At 48.8% G+C, this 23,676-nt stretch overlaps 1 long non-coding RNA gene across 1 annotated transcript; it reads left to right on the top strand.

Annotated features, from left to right (window-relative positions):
• The first annotated feature begins 10,257 nt into the window (after positions 1-10,257).
• LOC125169668 (uncharacterized) lies at positions 10,258-22,874 on the top strand. Its single transcript, XR_007153760.1, has 3 exons — positions 10,258-10,693; positions 19,717-19,783; positions 21,147-22,874. It is a non-coding gene; the product is annotated as an uncharacterized LOC125169668 (long non-coding RNA).
• The last annotated feature ends 802 nt before the right edge of the window (positions 22,875-23,676 follow it).

The following is a 23,676-nucleotide window of genomic DNA, read 5'->3' as shown; positions in this document are numbered from 1 at the left end:
TGGACCAAATATCTAGAGTCTTGTCAAAGTCTAAGATTCTGAAACATTGAGGGCCATAATCCTGCTTGGAATAGAATTCAGTCAAAGTAAAGATTCAAAATTTAAGGCCAGTATGAATATGGCTTCGTCATAATAATAAGGCTCAGGTCAGAGTCTCATCCTAATGCAACAGATCATAGCTGTTGCCTTTTCTCCATTCTCAGCTGACAAGTAGCCATCAACTGCTTGACTCCTGGAGAATGTCCTTCCCCCTCTGCAGAACCGGAGTGTCCAGAAGGGAAAGTTTGAGAAAGAGAGGTACATGGAGCCCAGGGTCTTCAATCCACTGGACACCCTTCATTCAGTTTACTCCTGTGTTCCTTTCACAAGTACCTGTAGAGCACACACAGACCCAAATCCCCATCTGCCTGAAGCCTTCCCTGATTGCATTATCTTAAAATCTCTTACTAGACCGCTGCAGCCCTTATAATCATAAAATGATATAATTCCACATGGTATTTGTATTCTTTAAAAAAAAATTTTTTTTAATGTTTATTTTTGGTTGAGAGGAAGAGCATGCATGAGTGGGGGAGGGACAGAGAGAGAGGGAGACACAGGATCCAAAGCAGGCTCTAGGCTCTGAGCTGTCAGCACAGAGCCCGATGTGGGGTTCAAACTCACGGACTGCGAGATCATGACCTGAGCTGAAGTCGGACACTGAGCCGAAGTCGGACACTGAGCCGTCTGAGCCACCCAGGCTCAGGCACCCCTGTAGTATGTCTTTTACATCAGGATTGGTCTGAGACCCATTGCCACAGAGGGCAGGTGAATGATTTGGTGCCTTTTCTTCAAGCCAGGAGTGCGAGCTGCTTCTCTGGCTGGCCAGGGAGGAATGGGGATAATTGCATTAAACACTGACTCAGAAAGACAGCATTTTGAGGATCAGAGAACGAGGGCTGCCTATGGCAGCCTGCAGTGGGGCTGCACCTCCTTTGTGGTTCCAAACAGGTCATCTTTGGTCCAACACCTAAAGCCCCACTCGGCCCTTGTACATCTTCCTTGGCAGGTTAGCCTACCCTTGTGGGGTCATAGTCTCTGTCCCAAGGGGCTAATCAAAGTGTTTTTTTTCTAACCACACATCTTTCTGGTTTTCTCCATCTTTTTTATTTCCAGTGATGTACATCCCTTGTAGATTGAGACTGTGAGTCCCTGTCTTTCTGCCTTGCCCTTTAAATGGACCATTTTACGTGCTGCCTGTCTGTGTCTTGTCTGTTAGCCAGAGCTAAGTTCCTGGAGGGCGTTTGCCTCATCTGATACTCTGGGGAACCCCTTACACTGGGTCTTTAATAAGCATGTGTTTAAAGCACTGGACTCGGGAGCCCTGGAGGGTGGTGTGAAGATTTGGTTTGACCAAGGAAATAAAAGCCACCTGTCCTCAAAGGCCATAGAGTCTAACTAGTTTGGAGGCTAGGCAGACACCAAACAGTGGACCTCATCAAGAAGGCCGACTCGTAGGCACACGGTCCACTTTGAAGCTGGCTGTGGATGATGGAAGGACAGAGGTGGAGATAAGTCAGGGATGGTGTTGCATTTATCTACTTACATGTGACTCTCCCTACTTCTTAAAGGTTGATTTATTTAAAATAAATTCTGGGGATTTTGCTTTCTTGCTTTGACTGGAAACTCCCTGGTAAAAAAGGACTTGGTGGTGTTTGTCTCTCTAAGACTGTCTCTCTGTCTCTTTGACTGTTTATTCTGTCTCTGTGTCTGTGTCTCCTGATCCAAGTGGGACCAGTGATTGGATCCTCAATGTGGTCTGGATTCCTGAGTCCACCCCTTAACCAGGAGTCTGAATACTGTTCATTCATTCATTTCATTCCACATACCTGGAATTGAAGCCTGGAACGCAAATAACATGCAAATCCGTGGCTCTCCGGCACTTTTTAAAACCAGACCTGTCTGTGGAGCTGGCCAGAGAGCCCTCCTGAGCCAAACACACCAGTCAGGACTTCCAACCCACTCTGCTAACAGCATCCCTTGTCTCCTTTCCCCTCTCCTGCACCCCTTTTCCTCACAATCTAAAAGAAGTGCTCTACCTGTAAAGTTCACACTCCAGAGAATAAAACATAAGGAAGCACCAGCTTCTGAAAAATCTTCCACTATGTTGATAAAATGGTTTTATCTGTGTGAGTTAGAATGAGTCTCTTATAGCCTCCAGGATATTCTTGAGTTCTGATGTTTTTCTAGGCATGGTTAAGATTTTTTGGCCATTTGAAAATGGTTGGAGCGAGGAGGGAAGCCTTCAAGCCATTCTTACTTTGTGATTCCTGAATGTGGTTAAAGGTAGCTGATAATTGCCTGGATCTGCATGTCCATCACCAAACAGGGAGAAGACTCCTTCAAAGTGGAACCTGGATCAGATCATGAGTCAAAGTCAACCTCTGTCCCCAGCTGCTCCTGGGATGCCTGGCGTGGCCTTGCACTGTAGAAAGTTACAAAGGGCCTGGGGAGAAGGTGGGGAGGCTTGTTCTGTTCCTTAAGGAATTCATGTTCCAGACACTCTTCTGAACTCCAGGGAAACTGTTTTGCTTCCTTGTGTACCTGTGTCCCATTTCCCATCAGCCTATCACCGGTCAGTGATCTCTGCCTACCATGGCCTACGAGGCCCTACACTGTGGGCCCACCACCCCTCCAGCAGCCTCCCCCACCCCTCAGCTCAGGCTCACTGGTCTCGGCCACACAGGCCTCCTTGGTGTTTAACAAACCAAACTTGCTTCCACCTCACAGAGGTTCTACTTCCTTCTTTTGTGTCTGGAGGGCTTTTCCCCAGATAGACTCCCTTGCTTCCTACAGGCTCTGGTGCACTGTCAACCCCACACATCAATTCTCACACTCCCTGGCTCCATTGCTTTCATTCCTTCTCCATAGCATTTCCGATATGACTCTATTATTTACTCATCTGTTCTGTCTGTCCCTCACTAAAATCCTATTCATTCTGTGTCCCAGGTGCCTCGAACAGTGGAAGGAGAGGATTGTTGAAGGAGTGAAGGAATTACTCAGCGTCCCTTCCATTTTGACAGCCTCTTCTCCAAACCTTGGGTCTGGTTTACTGTAAAAGCCGGGGTCTCTGGCTTCAAATGCATTATCCACCTAGCAGAACTATCTCCTTCCAATAACATTAACAGTAAGAATAAGCATTTATTGAGGCCTTTTGTGCCAAACACTTTATATACATTACCTCATTTAATCCTGACAAGTGCATGACATAGGTGCTGTTACTATCCCTATTTCTCAGATGAGAAACCACAGAGCGTAGGGGTTGGCTAAGTTAGCCCAAAGTCTCAGAGTGACAGTGATAGGAAGAGGGACTCCAAGCCAAGAACATATGTCCCCAAATCCCTTAGAAAGCCCCATGAGGTGCTGCTTCCACACAGCCAGCACTGTTGCATCTTAACAGGGCAAGCACCTGACGTGGACATCATGGGAGCTCTATCAATGTGAAACCAAAGAAGAAAAGTTTGGTGAGGTCTGCAAAGGCTAACCCTCCCTCTTTTGTCTCCTGAGAGGGATTGAGGTCCTTGTCTCTTCACCTTAGATTGGAGGGTCAAGCGGCATGGTGGGGTCCCTCTGCCTTTGGGTTCATTTCCTCTCGGCTTCTCCAGAAAGAGGTACCGAGGAATTCCCTTCACGCCTCCTACCACAACCCGTTCTCCCACTGCCTTTCTTTTGCCTCCCACTCTCATCCCCAATTCTGGGTTGCCCACATTAGCACGTTTTCCTTTGAGGCCTCTGGTCCTAACCTGGAAGGGGGAAGGGCTGTAGATAGGAGGGTGATGAGGAGGGAGACACCAAGCAGGTGGAGCTCATCCCCACAGGGGCCCAGGAATCAAGGGTGTGTGCGTGGGGACATCTGGAGACATTTCTGGTGTTCCACAGTGTTCCATTTTGTCTTTTCGCTTGTTTCTGTGTCTCATGCTCTGTCCCCTCAGTATGGAGTTTCCTCAGCCATTCCAACTGGTTTGAGAATCTCAGGAATGTGTAGCCCTGTGCCCTCCTGCTCCCCACCCCCACCTCCGTACACAGAGCCCCTGTAGAGGTGGAACTTAGTTCAAGCTAGAGGCCGGCCGAGTGGGGGAGGGTCCTCCTCTTTTACTGGAGAAGAAAGACAACACACCCTTCCTCCCACCCTCTCTCTGATTTCTTCCCCAAAATCAGTTTGCCACTTGCAGCTCCCTCTCACACAGACTGGCCTTTCCCACCCTCACCCCTCACTGGGGGCCTCTGTTGATGGTAATTACTCCTAATTGTTTTCTCTTGGCTCACGAGGCCTTCCTTGCCTGCCCTGAGCCAACAGTTCTGTGTCTGCTCAGAAAATGGGCTCAACTCAGACCAGAGGCAAGCCTCTTTGGGTCTCAAAACCCAGACTTTAGATCTAATACAGAGGGCAGTTTTGACCATGGGTGAGCTGTAAGGAAGGCTGCTGCTTGGACTCAAGGCAGATTGCAGCAAGAAATACTGATCAGACTTCAGGAGCACATTCCAGCAGCAAGGCTCCTGGAGAAGCTCTAAGCATTTCCTTCCATGAGGATCTTAGTAGCAGAGAGCTTGGGCCTGGCCTGGGGGACTGGACTCCTGAATGGGGTCTCTGAGCCCTGCAGCTGAGGCCTTGGTGGTATGGAGCTGCCTATCTTACCGTCCAAGGCCTTTCTCCACCGGAAGACCAGCCTCCGGCCCCATACATCATCCTATGCCAGTGGGGTGAGCAGGCCTTTTGCCAGAGCTTGAGACGAGACCATCACAGTCACACACATGTAAGCATGGAGGCTTTGTATTGCTCCCTCCTGGTGCCCCCAGCGTCTGGATCAATACTATGGTAACTGGTGTAGGGAGGAAGATGAGGGTGAGAGAGGGGGACTGGGGATGGTGGGGGTAGACACGCACACACTGTCCCTTTTTCCCTCTGCAGGGCTGCTGACCCTGATTCATTCTACCTCCAGAGGAAGATCCTTAGTGATCCAAGCCTCTTTAGAATCCTATATAGCCCTTGGAAAATTATTTTGGGGTGTTAGCCAGAGAGAAGAGAGGACATAGAAGTGTTTAATTAATTAATTAATTCAAAAATAACTAAGTGCCTACTCTATGCCAGATCCCTGTGTTAGGTGCTGGAAATGTCCTCAGTCTCCCAGTCCAAGCACATAACACTTTGCTCTGGTCCCAGCCTAAAACATTTTGTCCCCAGGCCCTGTTCCTGGCACCACCACCATCAGCCTGAGCCTCCTCTCTCTGGTGCATTCCACGCCTCCCTGACTCACTGCTACTTTGCTCAGCTGCAGAGCACATATTCTAGTGAGCAGAGAAGCCTCTGCAAGAAGGGGCCTGAGGAATAGACATGAGGATGGAGAAAAGGCCAGTTTCACTCAACCCCAGACCTCCAGGGGCATCTCAAAGACCTGCTATAAAGGGTCTGAGCTCAGAGATTTCCTTTAGATTCTGGAGTAAGATGGCTACACCGTCTAGACCTGGGTCTCTCCTTCCTTCTTTCCCATGATTAGACCAAGGAATCAAATTAGGTTTGTTACTTTTTTAAAGTAAACTCTGTGCCCAATGTGGAGCTTGAATTCACAACCCCAAGATCAAGAGTCACATGCTCTACTGACTGAGCCAGCCAGGGACCCCAAATTAGGTTTTTATCAGAATGTCTACTTGGATCTGAGAGTGTCTTTTTATTCATCCATCCATCCATCTACCCATCTGGTTATCTATCTTCTGTTCATTCAACCATTCACTCATCTATTTTTTTAGGACCTACCCTGTGACAGGAACTGGGAAGAGAGGGATGAATATGGTATGGTTGTTGGTCTATTCTTTGGTCCCCAGGGTATCCCTCTCAGTCTCAGCTACTGCCTCAGAAGCTAGATCTCTCTTCCCTCACATGGGGGGCCAGACTCCAGCTGAGGAGGTCTCACGATAGGTAACTAGGAGTCCTGAACCAGTGGCCACTGGTAATCGGGGCCAGTCAGGGGAGTGGGGGCCAGGCTAGTGGTTGGAGGAATGAGGAGGCACTTGGCCAGGCCACTGAGCCCATCACTGTGGTTTGGCTCCTTTGGTGAAAAAATAGCCAGTTTGGACAAGTGTCTGCCTGTGTCCTGAGCTCTGGGTTGCTCCCAGACAGGAGTCGCTCCATTAAACAAACCACAGCCAAGGGCAACAGGGGCCCAGAGAGGACTAGAAGGGGGAGTGGGAACATGGGGCTCTGGACAGGACTTGAGCCAAGCCTGTCCATCCCAGGCATAATGGTGCAAGTGAGGCCTGCTTGGTGGGTTGGAGGTATGCGTGTGCATCATGAGAGCTGCAGGTGAGTCTGGAGAGAGAAGCCAAACCCAGACTCACAAAGAGAAGACAGCTACAAAGGTAAATAGGGTCAGCAATCTAGAATCTGTTTTAGGACAAGAGTTGAAGATTCTTCACCCCAAAGCACCCAGATAGGTACAGAAGGTTATGACGGCACCAGAGGGTGTGTGTGTGGTGTGTATACTCTAGTCACATATGAGTTTGGGTCTTTATTATTTATTTTTTCTATGTCTTCCACTTCATTCTAAAATCAGAAGGACTCTGAGTGGTTTCGGCTTCTCTGGGCCTCTCCTCCCCTTCCCACGTGTGGCTGAGGGCGAGTTAATGGGACCTGTACACACAGAGGCTCACACAGCCTTGAAGACAGAGGCCCATTCATACCAGGACACTGCGGCACCTCTCTCCCAGGCTGGCCTGCGGTCCTGCTCCTGTGGTACCAACACGCACAAGTGAGAGACGTGCGCCTTTGCACATGCAACCTTGCTCTCAAGCACGCACATACAAAGCCACACTCAGGCTCTGTTAACCCTTCACTTCCATGTGCAGGGCCTCTGGGCTCTTAGTATGGAATCTGGCTTTGCCTTTCTCAATCCCTTTACGCAGCCCAAGTCCCATCTGAGTTCATCCTTGAACAACCTCGTCAGGATCCCAGGGAATCCACCATGGGCTTGCAAAGCCTCCCAGTGCCCAAGACGGGGAGTGAACACAATCTCAATCAGAGACAAGATGGAGGAATTTCCCTCAAAATCAAGGACTATTACAGTCTGGGTTCAAATCACTGCAAGCTGTGGGGCCTCAGACAAATTATTTAACCCCTCTGGGCATCAGTTTCTGAACTGATATGAGTACAGGAAAACTTGAGGTCCACAGATAAGCCTACTAAAATTATATGCAAAACATGTAGAATTCTACATTTTGCTAGAAAGAGGCTTCAGAAGTTTAGCCAGCTTCTCATAAATCCCTTGAACACCTCAAAGCTTAAGAACCAGTAAACTTATTTTATCTTATTTTACTTCATTTTATTATTTTTTTCATGACACATATACTCTTAATCCCCATCCCCTATTTCACCCATCCCCTCACCAACGTCTCCTCTGGTAACCATCAGTTTGTTCTCTATAGTTAAGAGTCCATTTCTTGGTTTGTCTCTCTGTCTTTTGTTTCTTTGCTCGTTTGTTTTGTTTCTTAAATTCCACATATGAGTGAAATCATATGGAATTTGTCTTTCTCTGACTTATTTCACTCTCTAGCTCTATCCATATTGTTGCAAACAGCAAGATTTGAAAAAAGATTTCATTCTTTTTGATGGCTGAGTGATATTCCATTAGGTATGTATGTATACACACACACACACACACACACGTACACATATACACATACATTTCTTTATCCATTCATCAGTCAGTGGACACTTGGCCTGCTTCCATAGTTTGGCTATTGTAAATAATGCTGCAATAAACATAGGGGTGCTTTGAATTAGTGTTTTTGTATTTTGGGGATAAATACCCGGTAGTGTGATTAATGGATCAATTATAGGGCAGTTCTATTTTTAATTTTTTGAGAAACTTCCATACTATTTTCCACAGTGGCTGCACTAGTTTGCATTCCCACCAACAGTGCAAGAGGAACCAGTGAACTTTTGGAACTTTCCAGAACTCTATAGGAGTTGAGTGCTTGTAAGTGATACAAACATGGCCAATGAAAATCCACTCAATCATCTAAGGTCAGTGTCAAACCCACCCTGTACTACTTAGTGCCTGAAGTTTTCTCACATGACTCCCACTCCTATACCCCCAGCTTGGGGAACTGCACACCTTATATCTATGAAGAGCCCAGGTCAGGCTCAACTGAGGGTCTCCCATCTGATGGACTTGGGATGGGGTCACACTGGGGTCACACTGGAGGGTCAAGCCCAGCAGGGTTTAGGAGGAAAGAAAGAATGGTGATAGATATTAGAAATAATAATCATGACTCTGATGTGTATTGAGTGCTTAACATGTGCTAAGCATTGTGTAACCAACCAATGAAGTGAATAATATCATTATTCCCATTTTATAGATGAGGAAATGAGTTCAGTCAAAATTGTCAATTGCTCAGGATCCCTCCACCAGTAAGTGGTAGAAGCTAACACTGACAGCAAGTCCGTTTGACTCCAAAGTCTTTTAAAAAGAGAAGGAGCGAGAGGGCATTGAGGGGACAGCTTAACATGTGCTAAGCATTGTGTAACCAACCAATGAAGTGAATAATATCATTATTCCCATTTTATAGATGAGGAAATGAGTTCAGTCAAAATTGTCAATTGCTCAGGATCCCTCCACCAGTAAGTGGTAGAAGCTAACACTGACAGCAAGTCCGTTTGACTCCAAAGTCTTTTAAAAAGAGAAGGAGCGAGAGGGCATTGAGGGGACAGCCCCATCCCTGGTGACATTTCAGGTGAATTGAGTACCTCAGTGCAGCATTTGGGGCACAAAGCTGCATCAGAAATCTCCTCTGGGGAGAAAGGGCCAGAGCCAGCAGTCTGCCTGAGCCAGTCCTTGGGGGTATGAGGACAGCAAGCAGGCTGGGCTGAAGGCACTGGCTCTTGAGGGCTTTCACCAGGTCTCAAAGACCTCTTTGTTCAGTGCTCCGACTTCTACAAAGAACTCTCCAACCCAGAGTCCTCTGGAACCTTGGCCTGATCCACCAGCATACAAGGGTCTCCAGTCCCACTCACCCTCTGCCAGAGAACAGCTAGCCCCCATGAAGCCATGGGGTCTCTAAAAGGGTGGGTGGCTGAGGAACCAGGGCCAAACAGCTAGGGACAGGGAGTGGGCAGGAGGGACTAGGTCAGGGAGAATGAGAGTGGGGGGGCTGCCTGCTGGCTGCTCCCCAAACACATTTTCTCCTTTTGAGGCAGAGAATCAAAGAGTTACCAGCTGTTTATTTTTACATTGCTTAAAAGAGTTTTGCAAATTCTTACCAATTGCTGTTGAAGAGCTCAGAATTTCCCCCAACCACTTGATACAGTTCCCCAACCTCTTTCCACAATCCTTCCCATTGCCCCCTCAGCCTCTGCAATATCAAAATGAGCAGGGGAAGGGGCATCTGGCTGGCTTAGAAGGTAGAGTATGTACGCTTTGATCTCGGGGTCATGAGCTGAAGCTTCACGTTGGGCATAGAGCTTATTATAAAAAAGAAAAAAATACAAGAACAGGAAAAGTAGGAAAATATGACAGTTGAACTCTTAATGGATGTCCTTGCACTTAATTCCAGCCCCTCATCCCCAGACTGGAGTCTAGAAGGAACTAGAGAACACAGGAAGGAACCCTAGTCCCAAGGAGCTCTGGAGGATGCCATGGATCCCCTAGGGAGGGGGAGCAAGGAATCTCCAACTCCTTTCCTAGCCCCGCTGCTGGACCCTCCTAACACCCTCCTCTGCCATTCTTGTCACTCTTTTTGCCTTGGCCCTTCTGGATTTGGGCTCCACCTCCTTCCTGAGGGTGAGGATGGTGGTCTTTGTTGCATTTCCCCAACCCCAGAAGAATATGACTTATAGCTCTACCAGAGCCTCATTTCTGTGACTTTGTTTCCTTGTCCTCCTTTGCAAGGGACAGTATGAGGCTGTTCTCAGAGAGCTTTCGCTTCTCCCCACTCATGGAACACTTCCTGCAGGTGCCCTGGTCTCTGCTTGCAGTCACTTCCTGCTCCAGCACAGGCATCTTCCCAGCCTGATAGCCTGGCCCAATTTCACAGCCAATTCCAGAGACTTCCTGTCTTTGCACAGCAGTGTGACCTAGGGGCCTCAGGGACTGAGATGGTTCAAATGCGGGCCAGAAACTACTTAGGACACCAGTAGGGAGTGGGGACACCAAATAAAAAATTAATCACTTAATTTCCAATATTTGACTTACTTTAAAGTCTAGAAGTAATCATCATGATAAAAGTCACAACTTTGTTGGACCTCTTTACATTTACTTTACTGTTAGAATTGCTTCTATTTTGAATACCAATCCTTTCAAAGCCGGCACTTGTAATGGTTTTAATCTAGCTCCAAGGGCTCTGTGTTGTCTCTAAGCAAGAGAAAAAAAGCATCCTGGAAAAGTCAGCCCTCTGTGTCCCCAAAAAGGGGGGTGGAGGGATGGTGGGGTACCACAGAAAAAGGGCAGAGGATTGTGGCCGAGGGCCTTAGGTTCAACCCCAGAACCGTCATTTGCTACTTGAGGCTTACCCTCTCTGACTTCCATTTTCTCCTGTCTAGATGGGCATAAAGTTATCCCACTACTTCAGAGTATTATAATGAAGGTCAGATGGGATTGCAGATGTCAGAGCACATTGAAAATAGTCACAACATCAACATTAATCATTATTAGAGCAAAGAGTGGAGGTAAGATCCTGGAGAGACACCCCAAAGCTTTATAGTGGCATTTTGCCCACCTCTTGGCCTCTAAGCCAGCCCAAAGATATCCAGGGAAGGAGACCCCAGGCCTCCTCTCTAATTCTGGCCTCACAACTTTGTGAGAATGGTCTCTGTATTGCTGATAAGCACCTTTTGGTTACCTGAACAACATGTACATTGAACAACAGTGGTTTACGTTTAACCAAGGCCCATTTCCAAAAGGCCTCCTTTGCTAATGACAAACAGGTCTCTCCAGTCTCCAGGGGAAGTGAACCCATTTGAGGCATCCCTGACCAGGTAGGGCTTCGTGGTCCCTGTGCTGTTGACGGGGACTGTCACATCCAGGTTCGCTGTCTTCCTTCTGGCCGGGGCAGAATGTGGCCTTGTGTGCAGTTTCTATCCCGGCAGGCGCACAAGCACAACCCACCGGTTGAAACTCGGCCCTCCCTGGACAGCCCTCAAGCACTGCATTTTTTTTCAGTTGCTCTCACCAACCCCACAAATGAAATTATCTTCCCTGCTTGTGCCCTTTGGCTGTTTCTGTTTCAGGGAACCATGGGCTCAATAAGCTCCACTGTTCTACCCAGCTGGCCAAACAGCCTCGTCTCTGTTTTCCTGGCCAGACCCTGGGGCCTGGAGTCCTGCCTCCGGGAATTCCAGAATTCGAGAATGTTAGAGCTGGAAAAAACCTCAGCCCTCACCCAGTCCTGCCCTAACCGCTGTACAGATGGGGAAACTGAGGCCCAGGGAGGGAGGGGAAGGCTTTAGGAGCTCAGAGCCTCAGTGTTTCCTGTCAGCCTAGCTCATGCAGGCAGCAGCCATAGCCACCATCCCTGGCGTGCTGGCCTGCCTGCCATGGAGAGCTCAGACTCTCCCAGGTAGCCCGCCCCATTGCTGGAACAATAGGAATGTTCTTCCTAATGTCGGGCTAAAATTGGCCTCCTACCTCCGTTTAACACTCACCTATCTGTGCAATCTCCATGGAGATACGACTAACCTGGACAGAACAACTGGAAGTCAATTCACCATCAAAGGGAATGGAATAGACTGTCGGGGACCATTCTTGGGCAGCCCCTGCCTACAGGACTGGAGAGAAGGCCCAGCGTCTGGATCAGAGGGACCCGGGTTCAGTTTCGCTCTGTTGTTTCAGAGTTGTGTGATGATGGTGTGTTACTTAACCTGTTTAAGCTTCAGTCCCTTGTCTGTAAAAACAGGAATAATGGTAGCTGCCATCTCAAAAGGCTGCTGTGAGGATGCTGTGGGATGAAGTGGAGAGTGATTTGGCATGGAGCTGGTGTGTGGTCAGAATACAACCGCTGTGGGTTTCATTGATGCTGTTGTAAGAGCACAGGCTCTAGATTCACATTGCCTTCATTTGAATCCCAGCTCCTTCACTTACTATGTAACTTACTTGACTTTGGACAAGTTACTTAACCTCTCTGGGCCACATATTCTGCATCAGTTTGGATATTTTTGGTTGTAAGTTACAAAAAAAAAAGGAAGGAAGGAAGGGAGGGAGGAAAGAATCCAGCTCAATTTTCTTAATAACGGACTTTATTAATTCACATGAAAATCCTAAAGTCATGAGAGTTTCAGGAATAGTTTGATCAGGACTTCTGCTTATTCTCTATGATTCTTCTGGCTTTGCCTTCCTGATGTGTTGGTTCATCCTCAGTATGGTTCACCCATGATCCTAAGATGGCTGCAGACAATTCTAGGCCTCCCACCTGTACATATCACAGTCTAGCATAAAACGGAAAGAGAGGTCTTTTCTTCCATCATTATTAAGTCAAGTTCTAGTCTACACTTCACTTGGATCAACCTGAAGGTGTTCCTCTGGCATGAGCTATGGGGTTACCCTGATTGGCTCAGATCTATTGGGGCCTACCCTCAGACCTGGGACTCGGGTCAACCCTGCCTAGCCTGCAAGTCTGCTACACAGTGTGGGTGGGATATGACGATGGCTGCATGGAGAGGCAACCACCATGCATTTGTAAGGACTAAATGCAATAATGCATGCAAAGCTTTTAGAGCAGTTGTCTGACACCCAGTAAGTGTTAACCATTTGTCATTAACTATTAATGTTATTCATATCCTGAGCACATTCCATCAGTCACTTTTCAAAGGCGCTGCTGAGGGCCAGTTTGGGGGACTGTTCCAGTTGTGTCACCAAGCCCTCTCCTTTCTGTTTTTGTTTTTGTTTTTTTAACATTTATTTATTTTTGAGAGAGGCAGAGATGGAGTGTGAGCAGGGGAGAGACAGAGACAGAGACACAGAATCTGAAGCAGGCTCCTGGCTCTGAGCTGTCAGCACAGAACCCGATGCGCAGCTTGAACTCAGAGACCTCGAGATCATGACCTGAGCCAAAGTCAGATGCTTCACCAACTGAGCCACCCAGGCTCCCCAAGCCCACTCCTTTCTACCTCACAGCAGCCATGTTGCTGCAGCCCTCCTCCCTGTTTCTTTCTCTCTTGGGCCCCTCCTCAGCCTCAAGCCATTGGGAATGCTTTAGGCCCTGCAGTGCCGACAGCCTGCTCTTGATCATGGCTTCTATAACTCCCTAACCCTCTCCTAGCTCCAGGGTACAGCTGTGCTGCCCAGCTCTTTGTCCCGAAAGTAGGGTTTCCTTTATAGTCTCTCCACATCTTAATTTGTCCCTCCAAAAGTTGCTTTAAAGCATCCTGGACCCTAGCTCCATTCTCTCCTTTGATCTGTGTCATTCAAAAAACACCAGCTCCAAAATACAGGGGAAAGATAATACATCATCCTCTGCTGGCTCCATAAATTATCCCAGGAGAGATCAACTTTCTCCTCTGGACAAAAGTTTAAGGGTGTCCTTAGTGGCATGTGTTCTACCAACCTGAGTCTAGGCAGATTAAACCCAAGTCTTGGTGATGCAAAAATGCAGGAGATTTCTTACAGGAAAGAACTTCACATTCATGGTTAGTATTGGAATCTATTATTTTCAGATGACTGATGCTGTGAGCTTCTGTTTGACCTTCTTGCTACAGCAGAGAGAGCATGAGTGGTGCTGGTTACCAAGACTCTGGTCAACATTAGCCCCTTGCCAGAGCCTGGAGAAATGTGTCTGGATCCCTTCTTGTCTTACTGGTGTCATACAACTTAGTCCATTTGGTATCTTTCCATGGATCTGCCCAATGGCCCTGGGAGGTGGTGGTGGGGGGCTTATATAGTTTACAGGTAAGAGTGCCGGACTGGATGACTTTACATAGTTTGTATAAGATCACCTAGCTAGGGGTGTCTGGGTGGCTCAGTCGGTGAAGCATCTATCTGACTCTTGATTTTGGCTCAGGCCATGATCTCACGGTGGTGAGATAGAGCCCCGAGTTGGGCTCTGTGCTGGGCATGGAGCCTGCCTTGGTTTCTCTCTCTCCTTCTGCCCCTCCTCCCCTCAAAAAAAAATCACCCAGCTAAAAAGTGAGAACTGGGACTTGAATCCAGGCCTCCTGCCTCCTGAATGCAGTGCCAGTGTTCTCTCACTGCTGCAGATCCACATCTTGCCTTTGGACTGGTCCTTGGGAAGGAATACCTTGAGAAACTGGAGTCAGGCCTGTGTCTTCGTGCACACCCCAGCCTGAGCCAGAGCAGGGGCTGGCCAGTGCAAATGATCAGGGAAGGGCCCTAGAGCCAGCTCTGACCCTGCCTGGCCTCTTCTCCCAGCAGGGGAACACAGTGGGGGATCCCAGGAATTAGACCAAATCCTTAGCTCCATCTGTAAACATGGCTGCAGTCTCTTTCAGATTCCTTGAGCTCCATTCACATCTTGCTGGGTGAATCTCTCTCTGTTTTTGGCTTCAGTCTCCTCCCTATGTCTCTCCTCTCCATCGGACTTTGATTTTCCTCTCTCCTGGCCTGTTAGTCTCTTGATATCCAGTGTATCTTGGTTGGCCTTTATCTCTTGTTGATGTCACCTTTCTTCCTCTCCCTCAGTTCTTCCTCCTGAACTTCCGGGTCAAGCAGGCAAGGGGGGGCTCCAGGAGAGGGGCTGCTGAGCTGCCTCTCCTCCCTCTCTCTCCCCCACCAGTGCCCTCCCCTGGCAGCTGCCCTGCACACTTCTCTTGGGCCCTGGCTCCTCATCACCATAGCCAGGTCTTCCTTGATGTGTGGGGCTGAGACAAGGCACAGGGAGGCCGTTAGAGCCACTTCTCTGGATACAAAAGCCTCTTTCTCCCCCTCAGAGATGAGGTTTCCAGGCAGGTTATTTTTATAGCAGGGCTCAGGCAGGATCCTTCAGAGAAAATAAACAAAGTCCCACACACCAGTCCTTCACACCCCTCAGTCCCTTCCCTGGAGAGGTGTCTGGCCTGGCTGTGCCCGCACAGGGACACCCACCGCCTCAGAGGGGCTACAGGGGCTGCTGCCTGGCTGGGAGAGGCTGGGAGGTCCAGCTGGGGAAGGAGCACTTGGGAGGGAGACAGACAAAGGTCCTCTGCAGCTGGCCCCAAGGGGTCCGGGAGGAGAGGGCTGAACTCCTGGGGACGCCATCTCACAATGTGGGAAGGGGTCTCCGTTCCATATCTGCAGGGGAGAATTAAATTCAAATTCAGATTTAACCCAAATTTTCTAAATGCCTACCAGGCACCGTGCTTGGAAGTTTCAAACACATTTCGCTTATTCCTCATGGTGGAATCCAGTAGAATTCAGATGGACAAATTGCCATTTTGTATCCACTGCTATACGCCCTGTTTTAGGTGCTTGAAAGACAAGAATAAACGAGACACGTAGGGGGCTGTTCTCATAGAGCTTTCCAACTGGTGGGGGTCTAGATTCCTCATTACAAAAACGTGAGGTAGTATACTCATTTTGCAGGTGAGAAAACTGAGGCTCAGTGAGATGAATGACTCATCCAGGGAAAGCTTGGGCCTCAGAAGTCAAGGGCATCAGGGATCAGCAATCTCTTGGGGACAGGTTTCAGCTAAGAGGCTGTAAAGGACAAAAAGCCTGAGCAGGGATAAGGGAACAAGGGACGAATCCACATCCAGCCTTCCTGGGGTCCCTGGCCCCCATCATTCCAGATCTAGGGTAGGGCACATGAGGTTCCTAATCCTTGAAGGTAGGCAGGCAGGCAGTGATGCCTCGTCTAACAGAGCCCCAGAAAGGAAGGCCTTTCATAACTAGGTTCCCTGGAGTCCCCTCAAAGCTCCTTTATGAGGCAGCCTCAGGTTGAAAGGACTTCATAAATCATGTGCATTCCCCGTTTGGCGACAAAAATACCCAGCCCCTGCACGTCCCTGCCCAGCGGAGGCAAACAGAACTCACTGAAGCAAAGTGCGAGTCCACACAGGCAGCCACTGTCCTCGCCTCCCTCAACAGAGTCTGTCCCAGGACTCAGGCCCCTCTCCCTCTCTGGACACAGAATTCCAGATACCAACCATTCACACTAATTACCCTTCAGGAGGAGTGAGCTTCCTTCCACGTGCTTCCTCAGCCCCACTGTTCCTTCAGCCTTTTCATGACTAATAGTGGAATGAAGGAATGTGTTCAGAAGTTCCAAGTATCAGTAGGTAGAGTTCTAGAGCGTTCTTGAAGAGCCAGAGGAGGCCCAAATAACACGTTCTGGTATCTATACTTCGTCGTCTTTAAAATGGAGCTAATAATCCTTGTGTTGTCTTACCAAGAGCTTATACGCAGGCAGTGTTTAGCACGGTGCCCACCACATGGTGAGTGCTCACAGAGTCCGAGCCACTGTTGGCCCTCCTCCCCGGTAAAAGGCTAAGTATTCACTCATTCATTCAGTTTATTGAGTGCCTGTATGTGCTGGGCACTGGGGGCTCAGGGTCTCCTGACGCCCAGCTCCAGCCTCCGGGGGTTCACAGAGTGGAGGCTGTTCAGACAGACCTTACCCTCGGGACTCCCAGGATCAGGCAGAGCCGAGTATGGGGCATCCCCTTTAAAGTCCACCGGTTTACTTCCCACCACTTTCCCTGGTTGCAGTTTGTTGTTTTCATTCTGCTAGGGGCTGACCTCAGCATGGTTTAATGGCCTCGCCTCCTGTGGCCCCTCTCAACTGACACCTGGAATGCCACTCTGCGCCGCCTGGGCCTCGCTGTTGCTGCTAATGAGGTTTCCTAACAAAGCCCTGCCTCGCTGGAGTCTGCTCAGAGGGACTTCTGGACTGCAGCCTGGGGACCCGGGCTCTGTGGGAGGAAGGGGATGTGGCGAGGGGGGAGGGCCGAGGGAACACACATTTCTTTCAGAGAAGGCTGAGGACCGGGTGGGGGAGGGAAGGCCCGCAGCTCCTCTAGGCCTGTGGCCACTGGCCGGTCACTGGGGCACTGATGCTAAACCCCAGGCTCTGGGGCCGTCTCTGTAGTCAACCAGAGCAAGGGCTGAAGGGGACAGGACCAGGGGTAGGGCCTGGGCCTCCAGGGCCACACCTAGCACAGTGCCCTGCACAAGGGGGCCCTGGCTCAGTGTGTGCTGGTGGCCTCTCTCTAGTCTGCAAGATGGCCTTGTGTGTGCCCAGCCGTTGTCCCCTCTGTCCTCTCCCATCTGCCCCGGGGAAGCTTCATGTGCCACCGCTGCCGGTCTTGGCTGCCCCTGGGAAGATTCTAGCATGAGGCCAAACTTGAAGGAAGAAGAGGTAGCTCCACAATGAGCCCTCAAGACCAAAGAGGAGTCACCCAGAGAAGAGAAGGCGGTGAGATGGTCCAGGAATAGATGCGTTTCAAGGCTGCAGAGGACCTTCAGACCTGGGAGAGGGAACACTGCTCTCGGGCTCCGCGGAGACTCTGATCAAGAGAAGTATGTAGAAAACATCACAGGACATCCACCATCAGTCGACAAATACCTATCAAACACCTACTCCCTGTAAATGACTGCCAAAAGGCTGCTCTTGGTCAGAACTAAACTCCCAAGTTCAAGGAAGGGCAGCCACCGCAGGGTACTTATTGCTGCTGTGTATCTGGTGCTGTGCCAAGGGCAGCATCTCATTCAGCTTTCCCAAAAACCTGGGAGGAGGGAGATGTTGCTGTCATCACCCGTCATTACAGATGAAACAACTGAGGACCAGAGAGGGCAAGTAATTGGCTCAAGGACACACAGCTGGTAAGCAATAGTGCTAGAGTCACAACCCCAAGCCTGGCCCTGAGCGTTGTGCTAGACCATCTGCCTGTTGGGAGGAGGAGATTCAGAGGCCTGGGAGGAGGTTGAGGAAGCATAGGACAGGTTGGAGGTGAGTGGACAATGTACATCGGCAGAGCAGCTGGAGCAGAGGGATCGCCAAAGGGGGGGGCACCAGATTTCCAGGCAGTGAGTACATGGGCCTGTGGCATAAACGGAAAGGTGGATTGAGAAGGGCCTGAAGTGCCAGGCTGAGGAGTCAGCCTCTATCCCGTAGGTAATGGGGAGTTATGGAGGGCTCTTGAGTAGTTTGAATTATGGGAGTAGTATTTGAGGATAGCGAGGCCGGCCAGGTGCAGACCTGTATGGGACGGACGGAACCGCATTCGAGGGAGCTGTGACATGTCCCTGGAGCTATATACAGCCCCTCTCCCTGGTCAGTTCAGGGCAGGACCATCCTGCTGAGATCAAAACCGTGTCTGTCAGACCGCCATGTCCAGGAAACTTCAGATGAGGGCTGAGAGCAAGTGTGCAGCATTCCCAGAACTATTTGTCAGATCTGAGGACCACCTAGACTTATTATTCATTTAATAGCTTCCTTAAATCAACTCTCTCACTCTCTTTTGCTTTACTCAAGGTTACTTGAACTGAAAACTCTGTATCATGGGATTGATATTCTACCTCTCCCTCCAATCACATTGAAATAAATACATTTAAAAATAAATATGTAACTATTAAAATGAAAAATGTTTATCCAAGTTCCGTCTAAAGTCACCCCAGGGACCTCTGCACTTAGGAAATATCGCCTTGGTGACCCTCCCCTCGCTCCTTCCCCGGTTGAAATGACCTCACTCAAAGATTTCACATTTGGAAAAAGCAAGTCAGAAATCATTCAGAGCCAGGGGAGGGGAGGAGGTTGGGCACCAGGGGGCCTCTGCACACCAGTCCCAGTGGGGCGTGAGATGGAGGGGCTGGGGCAGCTGAGGGAGCTGCCTGGGGAGTGAATGAGGCCTTGCTTCCCGCAGTGGCAGTTAGGCAGTGTGCAGAGACCGGGCCGCAAATGTAAAGTTTCCAATAACTTTTGTGGATGGTTTTCCAATAAACACGTATGCCGTCTGTCTGGACCAGGAGATGTGCAGTCCCAGGTGCCTGGCGACGGGGCTGGATGGAGGGCTGCTCTCTGCAACGTCAGGCCTCTGAACCCCTCCCACCGTGTCCCCCCTCCCCAACCCCGACTTGTCCCCTTGTTCTTTCTTTTCGCTGAGATTAGAATAGCTTGCATTTGCTGAGAGCTGAGTGTGAATTCTCTTCACATTTTATCTTAATCCCCACAATCGCTTTATAAGGTAGGTGCTAGCATCGTGCCACTTTCGTAGGTCAGGAAACATGGCAGCACATCAGCCCAGGAGCCCTTTGGACCCAGGTCCGTGTGACCCCAAAGCCCGTGGTCTCAGCCACCTGCACCCTATTTCCACTGCATCGCTCTTCCTCAGCCTCATCAGCGCACCGCCCTCCCTCTCCTCCTCTGCGTCTCTGGTCAGAGCCAGTCTCAGCCAGAAACAGCACGAGAGAAGCTCCTCTCACAACTGACACCACTCATGAATACAGAGGGCTGGTCTGCAGGTCAGTTGAGCTTTCTGACATGGGATTGACCAATCTAATCTCAGAGACCTTTTTAGCCATCGAAAGTTATTTAATTTATTGGCTCTGGCTTCAGATGAACAGAATAAATAAACATCAGCTGAAAAGGAAATGGTTTCTGTGGTCTTTCTCTGAATTTGGTCCATCAAAGCCAAGTTCTAACTCTGGTTGGAAGCATGCTCTCAAAAGCATCTTCCAATGGTGTCCTTTCTTTGTTTAGTTGACTTATCACAGGGCTATATGAATTGATAATATATCTTTTTCTTTTTTCTTTTTTTTTTTGTAGATGCTCAATGGGCTTGTTGGGTCTATCCAAAGACAGAACATTATAGGAGAAGAAACTATCTCAAGAAGTGAGTTTCTCAGATGTCAAGAGACAGAAATGGTGGCCTTGAAGCATTCCAGCTACAGCCCTAGCAAATACTCAAGGCATCGTAGCTTATAATGAATCAATCAGCATGTTGCATTAGCTCCGCTAGCACAGGCCAAACTGACTTCAATCCTCTATTTCTTGGGTCGAGCTTTGTGTAGGGTCCAGTTGATCTGTCAATGTATATAATCTTCACAAACTCCCAATGTGGAAGCAGTCGGCTGGTACTTATAACCCATGAAAAAGAGTCTGATCCTCTGTGCAGAGAAAAGTCCATCAAGGATAGGGGTGACTGGGTGTCTGAGTCAGTTACGCGTCTGACTTTAGCTCAGGTCATGATCTTGTGGTCTGTGAGTTCAAGCCCCGCATCAGGCTCTGTGCTGATAGCTCAGAGCCTGGAACCTGCTTTGGATTCTGTATCTCCCTCTCTCTGCCCTTCACCCCCTCACACTCTGTCTCTCTCTCTCTCAAAAATAAATAAACATTAAAATTTTTTTTAAAAAAGAGTATATACACCTTTGAGGTGCCTGGGGGGCTCAGTCAGTTAAGTGTCTGACTCTTGATTTCAGCTCAGGTCATGATCTCACAGTTCATGGGTTTGAGCCCCACATCAGGCTGACAGCATGGAGCCTACTTGGGATTCTCTCTCTGTCCCTCTCCTGTTCATGCTTGCTCTCTCTCTCTCTCTCTCTCAAATAAACTTAAAAAAAGATTAAGAGATTTTCTATTTAAAAACAAAAAGATTAGTCACACCCTAGATCAGTCAGTGCATATATGTGTTGTCAAAATCTCAGAAATAGCAGAAGTAAAAACAATGAATCACCAAAGTAGTAATTAGTAGAAATTTACTGTGCACACCAAAAAGATAGTTTGAGAGCAGAGAATGATAGAATCAAACAGTGGAATAAGGCTCTGGGGTATATTGTTGTAAAGCAGCTTATATAGCAAGAAAGCAGGGACTGCTAATTCTTCACAGTGATTGGTTATAGTATTAGAATTTCTTCCTTTTCTTTCCTTTTCTTTTCTCTTTCTTCTTCTTCTTCTTCTTCTTCTTCTTCTTCTTCTTCTTCCAATATTAGAATCTTCTTAACTGACAGGGAATTGGTCAGTGGTTATCTCATATCAACCTTGGGAAACAGTTCTTTGCCTAGGATTTCCAGAGGCACAAGCAAGAAATAATCCAAGGCAGGTTAGTTCTGCAAAATAAGTTACATTCAGCTTTGTTGGTACAAGTAAATTGGTTTTGTCTGCTCAGGGAATTTTCAAGGTTGCTCTCTATTTTTTTATTTTAACAGTGTGCACTCAACCCTGCCTTATGACCTCTCTTATTTTATGTTTGCATGCAGATTATAAGCTCCCTGAGGGCAGAGACCACAGACTGGGAAAGTCCTTCTCCTTCCAAGATGGAACTTAAGACAGGCAGGGCTGGCAGATGAAGGGGGGCAGCGCTCAGGCTCCCTGCATGCCATGTCCACACCTTAATGCTCTGATCCAGCATATGACAGCATTGCTGGGCTCCTGGGCTTGGAGCACCATGTTTCTTTTACTTTAACACAAGCAAGAGAGAGAGAAGACAAAAAGATAGGCAGCTAGGGGATCTCAATAGCTGCCCAGCCCAAGCACCAGCAGCCATTGGATGGGGAAGACCGACCAGGAGTGAAGCCTGAGAGTGGGTCTGGTTGCTCCCCTCACCTCAGCTGGGAAGGTTGCTCAGAGGAAAGAAGTGTGGCCCTAGACTCTGAAGGGTGTCATCGGCGCCTGTTCCAGCAGCCCCTTTGGGGCTGGCATTCCTCTTCAAGCCCCAGCACCTATGGTCATTTTTCTTCCTGATTTATGTTTCCTGTGGAAAGTCTGAAGAAAAACCGTGGAGCATCTTTTGAGTTTGCCTTTGGAAGGGAGAAAATATGCTCCTTCTCTGCTGGGCAAACATCACAAACATTGGTGCTTTCACAATTCAAACACAAGCTGGTTTTCAAAGCCTCCCCGCCTGGCGGCCCGTGGAGCTGTCGCTGTCAGAGGGAGGATGGGCTGCAGCCACCTGGGTTGGGGAGGTTTGCTTTGGGAGCGGAGCTTGGAATTTGTGAATTTTCTACTCCAAGCACATCCAAATTGTGCAGCCACAGCCCCCTTCTGCACAACCTCGTTCAGGCAACCGGGGCTCCATCTGCCTGGGCTGGGGTGGAGAGCCAAGGGCCTCGGATGACTCCCTGCCCCACCACCCCCAAGCCTGTGGCAGGGCAGGGGGAGGCTTAGTGGGAGGACAAAGATGAACAAAGATGCCCTCAGGAACTCTGGTCCTGCTCTCAGGGCGATGCTGAGCACAGAGGGTGGAGGTGAGAGTGAAGGGGATACGCTTCTGCATCCACACATTTTCCGGCCTCCCAAACACGAATCAGGGCAGAAGTTGTTCCTATAAAGCGGAATTGTGAGAGGCAGCTGCAGACTGTGGGCTGTCTGGCTCTTTCCATTAGTCTGTAACAAGGGTCTCCTTCCTTCCTCCAACCCTTCCTCCCTCTTTCCTCCCCCTCCTCCTTCCTTCTTTTCCTTCCTTCCTTGCTTCCTTCCTTCACAAGAGAATAATATAATAACTGCCAAGCACCCATCAATAGCTTTAACAATTATCAACTCATGGCTAATCTTATTTCATCTGTAACTACACCTACCCCAGCCACTCCCTGAACTCCCACTGGAATGTTTTGAAGCAGATTCCAGGTATCATTTTATCCATAGATATCTGGACTTTTTTTTTTTTTTTTTAAGTATTGGACTCTTAGGAACATCAAGGACCCACTCTCCTCTCCCACCACTTAGAAAAATGCTCCCCCCAGGCTTACCTATAAATATTGCAAATCACTGCAGGGGTCCAGGGAACCTCTGAGGCACATCTGAAGACCTTAAATTGAAAACCTCAGATATATAGGATAATTTCTACCTCCAAAGGAGAACCTTCTTTTTGATAGCTTGGAACTATTAGCTGGTCCATCAAAGGAGATTTGCTCTCTTATGTTATTTGCAATATTTACTGAGTGCATGGACCAGAGCCAGGTTAGAAAAGGGGCCCAAAGCAGGGCAGCTGCCAGTGAGGCGCTAGGGTCTGGTTGGGGAGGAGCTCTTGGGCTGAGAGAGCAGGAGCTGAGGGGGCACTCGGAGGGAGGGAGGGAGGGAGGGTGAGAGGGAGGAAGGTTCTGCATAATCTCTCCTGGGGATTTGTTTATTGGCCCGCATTAGTTTAGTCTTTTAGTGGCTGTTAATGTGTTTGTCTAGGGTCTGTTGTAATGTCTCTAAGATAAAGACCAGCTCAATTTACACTCCACCAGCAATTGCTGGGTTTGAGGCTCGAGGAGCCTGTGGGGGAAGTCACTCAGTGATCAAAGCCCTACTTCAAGGTGTCCCCAAGCTCCTAAACTTGGAAGGGAAGCCCCGTTTCCCCGAGAACATCGGCAGAGTGCACAGAAAAACAGGGGGTTCCCTCCGGGCCAGACAAATAGATTTTTAAAATGAGGAATAGGGGCGCCTGGGTGGCGCAGTCGGTTAAGCGTCCGACTTCAGCCAGGTCACGATCTCGCGGTCCGTGAGTTCGAGCCCCGCGTCGGGCTCTGGGCTGATGGCTCAGAGCCTGGAGCCTGTTTCCGATTCTGTGTCTCCCTCTCTCTCTGCCCCTCCCCCGTTCATGCTCTGTCTCTCTCTGTCCCAAAAAATAAATAAACGTTGAAAAAAAAAAATTAAAAAAAAAATGAGGAATAGAACTTCTTTGTCCTTTTTTTCTTTAGAGAGGAAGTGTGGGAGCAAAACCATTTTAGATGTGGGGAGGCTGTGGAGAAAGCCTAGAAGTTTTCTGATGTTATCCAATCCTTTGCTATTCCTCCACCCCTACCC

This window comes from Prionailurus viverrinus, chromosome B4 (assembly GCF_022837055.1).
Source record: "Prionailurus viverrinus isolate Anna chromosome B4, UM_Priviv_1.0, whole genome shotgun sequence".
Lineage (NCBI taxonomy): Eukaryota > Metazoa > Chordata > Mammalia > Carnivora > Felidae > Prionailurus > Prionailurus viverrinus.
Note: the sequence above shows the minus strand (reverse complement) of the source record. Positions and strands in the feature narration are given on the sequence as shown.